The sequence below is a fragment of the Castor canadensis genome, chromosome 5, assembly GCF_047511655.1.
Source record: "Castor canadensis chromosome 5, mCasCan1.hap1v2, whole genome shotgun sequence".
Classification (NCBI taxonomy): domain Eukaryota; kingdom Metazoa; phylum Chordata; class Mammalia; order Rodentia; family Castoridae; genus Castor; species Castor canadensis.
The window spans coordinates 154,738,563-154,749,633 of NC_133390.1; positions in this window are offsets into that span (position 1 = coordinate 154,738,563).

Genomic DNA, 11,071 nt, shown 5'->3' on the forward strand with positions numbered 1-11,071 from the left:
GGTAGGAGAAAAATGATGTCAACAAACACTCAGGAATGTTCAGCTTTTCCATTCTGCCATCCTGGGAGGATCGATGAGGTCCTTAGGTTTGCCCTATCCAGGTTCCACTGGCAGCCTCACCTTAACATGACAATAAGGAGAATCTTTCCAGTTACTCTTATACATTCTTTTTAAAATAATAGCTTTGTTAAGATAAAATTTGCATACCACATAATTCATCCTTTTAAAAGATTTTTCAGTATTTCGGGTATATTTACAGAGCTATGCACCCATCACCACTATCCTAATTTTAGAATATTTTCATCAATCCCCAAAGAAATCCTACACATCCATCATTTCCCCTCCCCTCAGCCACTGGAAAAGAGAGATTTGCTTTTAGTCTCCATGTGTTCCCCAACCTGGATATTTCATGTGCATGGATATCAGGTTGTCCCACTTTGGGGCTTTGTGACTAATGTACTGTGGGCCTTCCTGAGCAAGGTTTTGTGTGATCGTATGTTTTCACTTGTCTCGATGATAGACCTAGGACTGGAATTGCTGGGTCATGTGACAATATTTTGTGTACTGTGGTCAGATATGTACAGATAAGCTGGCAATATTGCCAACTTAGCCATTTCAGGTGTACAGTTAATTGACATTTAAGTACATTCACATTGTCATATACCATAACTTTTGTGTTTAACTACTTGAGGAATTTCTAAACTGTTTTCCAATGTTGCAGCACTATTTTACAACCCCACCAGCAAAAATGAGGGTTCCAATTTCTCTGCATCCTCCTCAGCACTTGTTATTGCCTTTCTTTTCTCTTGGAACCATCCTAGTGGGTCCAAGTCATAGTTCGTTGTGATTTTCTTGATGACTATTGGTAATACTTGTGACTAGTGAGTTGTGAAAGTTCTTTATATATTCTGAATATTAGTTCCTTAACAGACATACAATTTATAAATATTTTCTCTCCATTCTGTAGGTGATCTTTCACTTTTTAAAATTTATTTATTTATGGCCATACTGGGGTTTGAATTCAGGGCCTCAACCTAGGCAGGGGCTCTACCACTTGAGCCACACTTCCAACCTTGTCTTTTCACTTCTTAGGGCTGTGGTCGGATGCACAAAAGTTTTCATATGGTATGATGTGAACTCCAAAGGCCTTGGCAGGCCTTCCCCTAAGGTCCAGCCATTTGCAACCCACAGGACCTCTCTCTAGGGCTACCTTTGCTCATGCATGAAGATTTCCCTAGCACATGTTCCACATTCCTTGCATTTTCAACTTCCTAGGATTCCTATTGCATCTTCAGCTTCATTCTCACAGCTTCATGCATCTTCCTCTCAGGAGATGACTACAGGGATCCTGACCCTGACACAGGTTGCCTGCCTCCTAGGCCCTCCTTTGAAATCTGGGTGGAAGCATCTATGATTCCATAACTCTTGCATTCTGCATCCTTGCAGAATGGGTGTGATGTGGATGAAGCCAGGGTCTACTGCCACCTTGAGTACTAGCCAGGGCCCTTTGTACCACAGCTGAAGTAGCCTCTGAGCACCTGAATGGATGGATATGGGGAAAAACAATTCCTTAGGTGGCCCTGTGTGAGCAGAGCACTCTGGAACTCTTTGCTAAAAGTGTAGTCTTTCAAATGAGTTAAACCTTCACATCCTTGAGCTTGTGATGAGTGCCATCTGACTAATTACTGAGAGACTCACAAGACATCTTTTCTATTGTCCCAGTGCAAAGTACTTGGCTTTTTAAAAATAATTTTAGTATATTTTTAACTAGCATACATAAATACTTCGCTGTGGGACTTTTGCTTTTTTTTTGTAGCACTGGGGTTTGAACTCAGGGCCTTGTTCTTGCTAGGTAGGTGCTCTGCCAGTTGAGCCATGTCCCCAGCCTTCAGGTAATAATTCTGTACATGTGTATACTGTTGGCTTCTTTTTCATGGCCTCAATTTAACAACTACACCTTCCTCGGCCTCAACTTTAAATGTGTGCCTTTTCAGTGAAAACTGAAAGATTTTTCAAATCCTTTTGCTCTGTTTCTTGCCCCAATTCTGACTATAAGCCTGGACAAAAGCATCAGCAATATCCATGCCACAGCTTGAATGCTGGGCGGCCTTGAAATTTCCACTGCCATATTAACTTGTCTGTCACCTTCAAATTCGGTATCCCACAAAGACTTAGGGAATGAACAAAAGTGTAGGCAACTTCTTTGCCAGAATGTAATATGTATGGCCTCTAGTCTAGTTCCCTTGCTTCCATCTGAAATTTCATGAACACAGTCTTTACTGTCTGCATTCCTATTGGCATTCTGGTCTTCTGAGCTCCCACCAGAATCTCTCATTAATAGCATTCTAGAGCTTTTCTAGCCCATATCTTCAAACTTTTCCAAATTCCTCCCATAAACCTGTTCCAAAGGCTTAGGAAGTGGTAGGAATAGTCAGGATTAGTCACAGCAATGACCTCATTTCTCTGATAACACTTTTCTGTGTTAGTCAGACTTTTCATCACTGTGACAAAAAAAAAAAACTGACAGAAACAATTTAAGGGAGGAAGGGTTTATTTTGATTCATGGTTTCAGACGGAATAGAGAAGCTTGTATCATGGTGGCCAGGAGAGAGAGAGAGAGAGAGAGAGAGAGAGAGAGAGAGAGAGAGAGAGAATATGCCTGCATCAGCCATTTCCCCCTTATTTTCCATCTAGGCCCAACAGCCAAGGGGTGGTGCCATCCACATTCTGGGTGAGTTTTCCCCTTAGTTAATCCTCTCTGGAAATGCCCTCAGACACACTAATCTCCTAGGTATTTCTCAATTCAGTCAAGTTAAGAATCAAGATTAACCATCACAGTAAGTTTTGTTTTTTGAGTCTTCAGAAGGAAATGAAGACCCAAAGAAGTAGCAAAAACTTAATGCTTATATCTATAAAGTTGTACAAAGACAGACAACTGAAGTGTATGGGGGAGACTAAAGGAAGATTATAGAGGACATTCTTGCCCTTGATTCCTGTCTGTGCTGATAAGAATGTTTCCTGGTGTATGGAGGACAGCTTTTACATGAGGGTTTCCTCTCCTCCTTTCCAGAAGAAAAGGGAGAGGTCAGAACACTCTTCTTGTACCTGCTGTTTTTAAAATGCCTTCAGCTCAAAATACTCCTTATGCCAAAGCGGCATACTTGAGGTGGCATATTCTACTACCCTTCATTTGCAGTACTCTGAATCTTGTTTGGGGTGTTGGTTAAAAGTTTTTCAAAATTTTCAAAACACATTAATTTGTGCATTTAAGATCAGTACATTTTACTGTATTAATGAAGAAAGTTAAATAGTCATTTCCCACAATGTACATTAGGTGAGAGGCACTGTGACATGGAGCCTTCTGAAAAACTGTCAAGAATAACGTTGCCTTTCTGGAATTGGTACCTTTTATAGTGAGTTTGGAGTTTAACTGCAATAGACTTTGGTTCCTTTGTAGTTGACAGTAGTTCAGTGTGGCTGAGATATGTCTCTAATCTCTTCCTAAATGTAGACCCTGGGGGCTGGTGGAGTGACTCAAGTGGTACAGCGCCTGCCTAGCAAGCATGAAACCCTGAGTTAAAGCCCCAGTACCACAAAAACAAACAAACTTACCAAATGTAGACCATGGGAAGCAACAGTGGTTTCTTCTTTCTGTGGCTTGGGTGTAGAGGAACCTGTACAGCCTGAAGACTACACAGACTTGGACATATTTTTGGAGTTTTGTGGATTTTGAGAAGCCTATGAGAACGTGACATAAGTACAGTTGTGCTCAATGATCTACAAGCTGAATTTGGCATGGCCCCAGCCACTGAAGAGAATGAGAGGCAAAATGTAGCACAACTGCCTTTCCTAAGTTTTTTATGTTCAGAGAAAGAAGTAGGAACACAGATTTCTCTTGTTACAATGTCACGCCCCTCCCCGAGAACTGTTGCTCCACCTCCTTATTTACCATAGGATATAAAAGACTCCCTGAAGGAGAACGAGAGGTTTTTTTAATGGAGGTTTTTTGATGGGGGTTTATTGATCGGTGGGCTGCTGAGTTATGCTAGAGATTAGAGGAAACATGGGACAGTGCAAGTCTGAGCACCCAGACTTTAAGAGAGAAAATGGGGCAGTGCAAGTCTGAGGGCCAAGACTTTAAGAGAAATTAAAGAAAACATGGGACAGTGCAAGTCTAAGGAAAGAGACTTTAAAGAACAGAAAAGAAATACTTTAGAAGTAAAGTCTTAAAGAATAAAAAAGAAGCAAGGTTTTAAAAAATAGTAAAGAAGTAAGGCCTTAAAGAATACAGAAGAAAAGAAGCATAGTAAAAGAAGAGAATAATAGAGAAAAGAAGCAATGAGGCTGCTGTGTATCTCCATCTGAGTGCCCAACACACCTGACCCCAACTTTCTGCATGTCTGTCTTCTATTGTTTGTCTTTTCTGCAACTAAGTTAGGTCAGTAGAACAAGAGCTTGTGAGAGAGCTTGCAAGAGTGGATTCATTTCCTGAGGCTGCTACAGAAAGTTACAACAGACTTGGTAACTTCGAACAACAAAAATGGATTGTCTCATAGTTCTGGAGGCCATAAGTCTGAAACCAGTCTCTCTGGGGTAAAACTGTCAGCAGGTTATGCTCTCTTCAGAGAAAAGAGAAAAGTCAGAATTCTTTCCTAACTTTTATAGCTTCCAGTGGCAGCCATCATTGGCTTGGGGCCCCATCGCTCCAATTTTCAAGGCCCGTATCTTCCAATAGCTCCACTCCATGCTCACATCACCTTCTTTTCTATGTGTGTATGGGGGCAAGTCTCCCTCTACTTCCCTCTTTACACATGAAGTGATATTTAGATCCCAACCTAATGTGAGGGGAGCAAATAACATAAGTGACTTTATCTTAGACAAGGGGGACAGGAAGGCATCTTTAAAAGTAAACACCTAAGGAGACATGAGGAGTAGGCTCCTCAAAGAAGTAAAACAACAAGCCTCTCACCAAGATAAGGGAGACAGGGAGGCATCTTTGAAAACAAACATCTAAAGAGACATGAGAACGGGCTCTTCAGAAAAGTAAAACAGCAAACCTCTCACAAAAACAAAAGGTAGCTATAAAGTGTAAATGATGAGCCTCAAGGCCAGGATGAGCTGACCAGACCCTTCTGGAATGTCCAGTTCCAAAAAGATGGGGGTGACTAGGTGGTCCAGTTCAGCAGGAAGTCAACTAAATAACACCCAATCACAAATGCAGTTTCAAGGTAGAGGAGGTGGTCCTAAATCAGGCAAAACCCTCTATCATCTCCCAGACTTCAGCCATTCCATGGCTCAGCTTTTTTCACTAAGCCCCTCCCATGCAGGGAGCTTTGGTATCCTTTTAATAAACTTTGTGCTTGACTATTAACTCCTGGTCAGGCTTCTTCAATCCTTGACTTTGCCCGGACATGAACTTGGGATCAAGAAACCAGCATCCCTAATGATCTAGGATACTCTCTCCATCTCCAGATTGTTAACTTAATTACATCTACAAACACACCATATCCATGTAAGATAACACTTATGAGCCCTCAGAATCAGGACCTAATATCTTTGGGAGGCCAGTTTTTAAGATGCCATATGCAGCCACAGGCAAGTTGCCTAATGTCTCTAAGCCCCAGCTTTCCCTTCTATAAGAGAGGGTTAATAATAATGATATTAGGATCTGAATTTTGTAAATCACTGTCTGCAAAACCCTATCACTGAATTTCTTGCATTTTAACAGTTACCTAATGCTTTGCTGAATGGCAAAGAGCTCCTTCCCGAATCCTCAGGAGCAGTTGAGTCCCTTCTTTTGGCCCTTGTACACACTTCTTTGTGACTCTCCCTAGAGCAATGGGTCACTGCTTGTGATCACCATGATGTAATGATCACAATTTCAGATCCTGTAATATCTGAGTACATGGATGTCTACCACTTATTCTTGAGCCCAAAGTCATCTGAGAGATATAAATTAGATCCACACAGAATAAAGTTCCTGATGTTCAGAGAGTTGAGGAAAGTAACAGAGCAGAAAGTTTACTATCAGTATGGTCCAGGAAATTCCAGCATGTGTGAGTCCCATAGCTGTTGATGTAGCATATGAGAGTAGTATCAAGGGGATGGAGGATTTGGGTCACTCCCACTTTCCCTGAGAAAGACAGATCATAGAGAGCCTTGTAATACCCCTGAGTTCTTTCTGAGTACAAAAGAAAGGGAGAGCTTGACAGGCATTTTAAAGGTTACCTGAAAATATCAGTTTTAGAACTGTGATGCCTTCCCTTTGGGGCTAAGAGTGGGGATTAAACTTCCTGTGGACTCCTGGAACACACCTGCACAGCTCTTTCCCACTGAGGCTCTGCCCTTCTGTGTCAAGCTCAGACCACTAAGATTCCAAGTGTCCTCATTTCAGGAGTCAAGACATTCCATTACACTAGTGGTCCTCTAAATGTGGGTCCCAAACCAACAGCATCACTCGGGAACTTATTAGAAAAAAGATGCTCTGGTCACATCTCACGGAATCAGAGAGTCTGGGAATGAAATCCAGCCATCTGAGTTCTACCAGGTGATTCTGAGGCACACACAAGTGTGAGAACCCCTGTTCATCATCACACATATACCCCAAAGCTATTGCTTTACTGTAATTAGTAATTCGTACCATTAAAGAAGCTAGAGAGAGAGTTCTTACCACTTCCACCATGTGAGAACACACTGAGAAGGTGCTGACTATGAGCCAGAAAGTTGGTTCTTACCAGACATGGAATCTGCTTTATCTTGGACTTCTCAGCCTCTAGAACTGTGAGAAATAAATTTCTGCTGTTTATAAGCCATTTAGTTTATAGTAATCTGAACAGCCCAAGACACATTCCTATCCCTAAATCAATCATTGAATCTAAGAAGATGTACAGCCCCAGCTGGCCAGTCTTGGGTTACATGCCCTCTCTAGAGGTGAGAGTGAGATTAGTTCCACTTAGACATTATGGCCATCAAATGGAGGAGTGCTTCCCCAAACGAAAACAAAAATACTATTTTCAGAAAAGGCAACCACAGGGGAGAGGAGAGTAAGAAAGAGTACTAGAAGGTGTGAATTTGATCAAAGTGCGTTATATGCAGTCCAATCCTGTCCCATTCCCACGGACCCTTTTACTCAATAAACAGAGCTCTTCAGAGGTTAAAGTTTCTACTCCTGAAGGTAATGGGTTACTTGTGCATGGAGGTATTCAAGCAAAATCCAGCAGCCCTTTGGAAGCTTGTCTTCAGGTATTTGAGTGAGGTGGAGGCAAAGACAGTCTCTAAGGCTCCTTGAGCCTCCTAAGGCTTCAGGGAGGCTCAAATCCACCAGTATCAGCTCCATCTACTGGTAAATGCCAGAAATTTCACCATTAAAGATGGTCCCTTAACCTGAAAGCTCACCTTTAGACATAAACCTTTAAAATATAGAGCAAAGATAATGCCAGTCACTATACATTTGATACTTGGAAAAACCCAGAAGGTTTTGTCCAGAGAGTGAAAGAAAAGGCTTTGGAGCTCAATGGGAGGGAGGGAGCATGAGACTCTGGGCAGTTCTGCCTTAGAGGTGGGTCTCAGGCCCTGCCCATGTTGTCTATTTCCAGTGCTTTAGACTTGCAGAACCCTCTGGGATGCACATTCTGCTCTCTTAGCTTAGAAGCACAGCCTTGATGTTTATGGCAAGTTGAGCATCACCATGCTTCATGGCAGAAGCAACAGGCTGACTCAGTTGCCACAGGAGAGGATAGCCTAGAGTTCGAGCCCTTGGCCAGTAACTGGGCTGAGCTACTGGAGGTGACCACCCACCTGGTTCCTACATGTTTCTGTGTTACCGAAGCTTTGCCCAGCACTGCCCTGACTAAACCTGCAACCAAGAAACAGTGCGGCTAGTTCTACATGATGGCTTCTTGGAGACTATGGATATGATTTCTCCTGTTGAGATGGGGAAAGTGACACCTTATTTTCTTAGATGGGTGTTTTCGTATCTGAATCCACTCCCCCTTTTTATAGTGGTGAAATACACATAAATATAGTTTACTTTCTTAACCATTTAATACTGCACACTTTAGAAGTATTAAGTACATCCACATTGTTGTGCAACCATCACCACCATTCATCTCTAGAATTCTTTTTTTTTTTTTTTGGTGGGCTTAGAATTTGAACCTAGGGCTTTGAGCTTGCAAAACAGGCACTCTACCCACTTGAACCACACCTCCAGTTCATTTTTCTCTGGTTACTTTAGCGATGAGATCTTGTGCACTATTTGCCTGCACTGGCCTTGAACTATGACTCTGCTGATAGCCTCCCAAGTAGCTAGGATTATAGGTGTGAGCCACTGGCACTGAGCTCTCTAAAAAACTCTTTTCATCCTGTCTTTCCCCATTAAACAATAACTCCCCTGGCCCTTGGCAACCATCATTTTTTTTAAGGCAGGGTCTCACTGTATAGCTCAGGCTGGCAGCAAACTTACCATCCACCTGCATCAGTCTCCTGAGTTCTGGGATTACAGGTGTGTACCACCATGCCTGGTCTATTTTTATGCATATGCTCTGTATAATTTTGACTACTCTAAGTAGCTCATGAAGTAGAATCACATAGTATTTACCTTTTTTTTCTTGCAATACTGGGGTTTAAACTTAGGGCTTCACACTTGCTAGGCTGGCACTCTACCACTCGAGCCATTCTGCCAGCCCTTTTCTTTGTTGCGTATTTTTAAGATAGGGTCTCACAAACTATTTGCCCGGGCTGGATTCAAACTTCAGTCCTCCTAACCTGTGCCTCCAGAATAGCTAGGACTGCAGGCATGAGCCACCAGTGTCTGGCCAAGTATTGATCTTTTTGTGACTGTTTTAGTTCATTTAGCATAATGCCCAATAAAGATCTGTCCATGCTGTACTGTATACCACATTTTGCTTCCATTTTAAAACATAGAATGCAGCTAGGCATAGTGGCACATATCTATAACCCTAGCACTCAGGAGGGCAAGGGAAGGAGGATTGTGAGTTTAAGACCAGCCTAGGCTACATAGCAAATTCTAGGACACCTGAGCAACACAGTAAGATACTGTCTCAAAAACAAAGAAAAAATTAAACCCGTAGGGGACAGGGTCTGGCTCAGATGGGATGGAGTAAGCACACTGCACCCTTTTTGCCCCATGAATGAAGCTATAAAACCTGGACAAAATGCAGGCAGTAGCTATTAAAGAACTCTGTAATATGGTAAGAAGCAGAGAGATGTGGGGAATAAAACCAAAGTTTGAAGTATGAACAAGTCAACAGTGAGTTTATCATCGTTTTTCTCCTTCAGTTTTTTCCAGCCTGGACTTAATCTGGCTTGAAACCTGGAAGTGCAGACCAGGACAGACAGAGACAGCACCAGAATATGCCTGCTGTGTCTGGTTCAGAATAAGGTCTCCTATTTCCCAGAATGGATGAAAACTCTGGTGGTGGTTGTGCTTCTTATTTTCCATTCACTTTTCAGTTCCCAGGAAATCTTTGGGAGGCAGTGGTAGTGAAGGTCTGCAACTGCAGGAGCCTAATACTGAGAGACTAGATGGCCTGAGACAACCTGGTTGATTGCCTGCTAACACAAAAATACCAAAATTCTCCATAGGAGTTTTTAAATGATTCTGGATATTATTACATGATATTCAAAGTGGCTAGGACATAATCCAAAATTATTCTGGAATAAATCCAAATTGCTTGATATATGAAGAAACATGAAAAATCTCAACTCACATGGAAAAAGACAATCAACAGATGTCAATACTGAAATGATATAACCATTGCAATTATCTTTGTAGCAGGTATTATAAAAATGTTTCAAAAACATTGTAGCAGCTATTATAAAAATGTTTCAAAAAATAAGGACAAAAACCAGGGATGTAGCCAATGGCAGGACACTTGCCTAGCATGCATAAGGCCCTGGGTTCAATCCCAGCACTGCAAAAATAAAAATAAGGTAAAAGAATAAAGAATAAGGAAAAATAAGGACAAATCATCTAGAAACAAATGGAAAGATAAAAAGTTTAACCAAATAAATAAAATATATTAAAATGAACAAAATGAAAATGCTAGAACTGAAAAAAAAAAAAAACTTCCTTGGGCCTGGGGGTACAGCATGTGCTTAGCAGACACAAGGCCCTAGGTTCAATTTCCATTACCAAAATGAAAAAGAAAACAAAAAAATCTTACAAGTGCATAATAAATAAATGTCCCTTGTGATGCACAGCACACATCAGTCCTGAAGTCCAACTCATCCCAGGCTTGTGCTGCACATTGCCACTGATCACTGAAATAATCACCACATGCTTTCCTTCCTTTCCCCAAAGCAGTGAGAAAGGGATGGTGGAAACAGGTTTTTGGGGAATCCTCCCAGGAAGGGTAAACAAAGTCTTATATCTATGGACTGGGATGGCTTCTGCCACAAAGGCAGGACTGTTTTGAACAGATGCCCAATCCAGAGCTATGAGATTGTAGATGAAAGTGAAGCAAGCCTCCTCCTGCTAGGCTTCAGAAAAAATGATCCCAGGAACTGTCTTACCTCCTGGTTGCTCTTGCTTCATCATTTATCCTCTCTGCAGTCTGATTTTCTCTAGATGTTGGAGGGGAGTGTTCTCTCTTTTAAATTTTGTCTCTCAATATCTATTCTTCCTATTTTTTTTTCCCAGTACGGGGCTTGAACTCAGGGCCTACATCTTGAGCCACTTTACTTATTTATTTTTTTTTTTTTGTGAAGGGTGTTTCAGGATAAAGTCTCAGGAACTATTTGCCCAGGCTGGCTTTGAACCACGATCCTCCTGAGTAGCTAGGATTACAGACGTGAGCCACCAGCACCTGGCCCATTCTTCCTTTCTATAGACACAGAACCCCTGGTTTTTTAATTGGGCATATATTAACCTAGAATGAAAACTGTATTTCCCAGCCTCCCATGCAGCTAAACTTGGTCACACAACTAAGCTGTCATCAATGAGGTGTAAGAGGAAGAGATACGTGCAACTTCTAGGTCATGCCCTTAAAGACAAGGGGATATTCCCTCACATTCCTCTTTTCCCTCTTCCCACTGTTGGAATGAAACATGT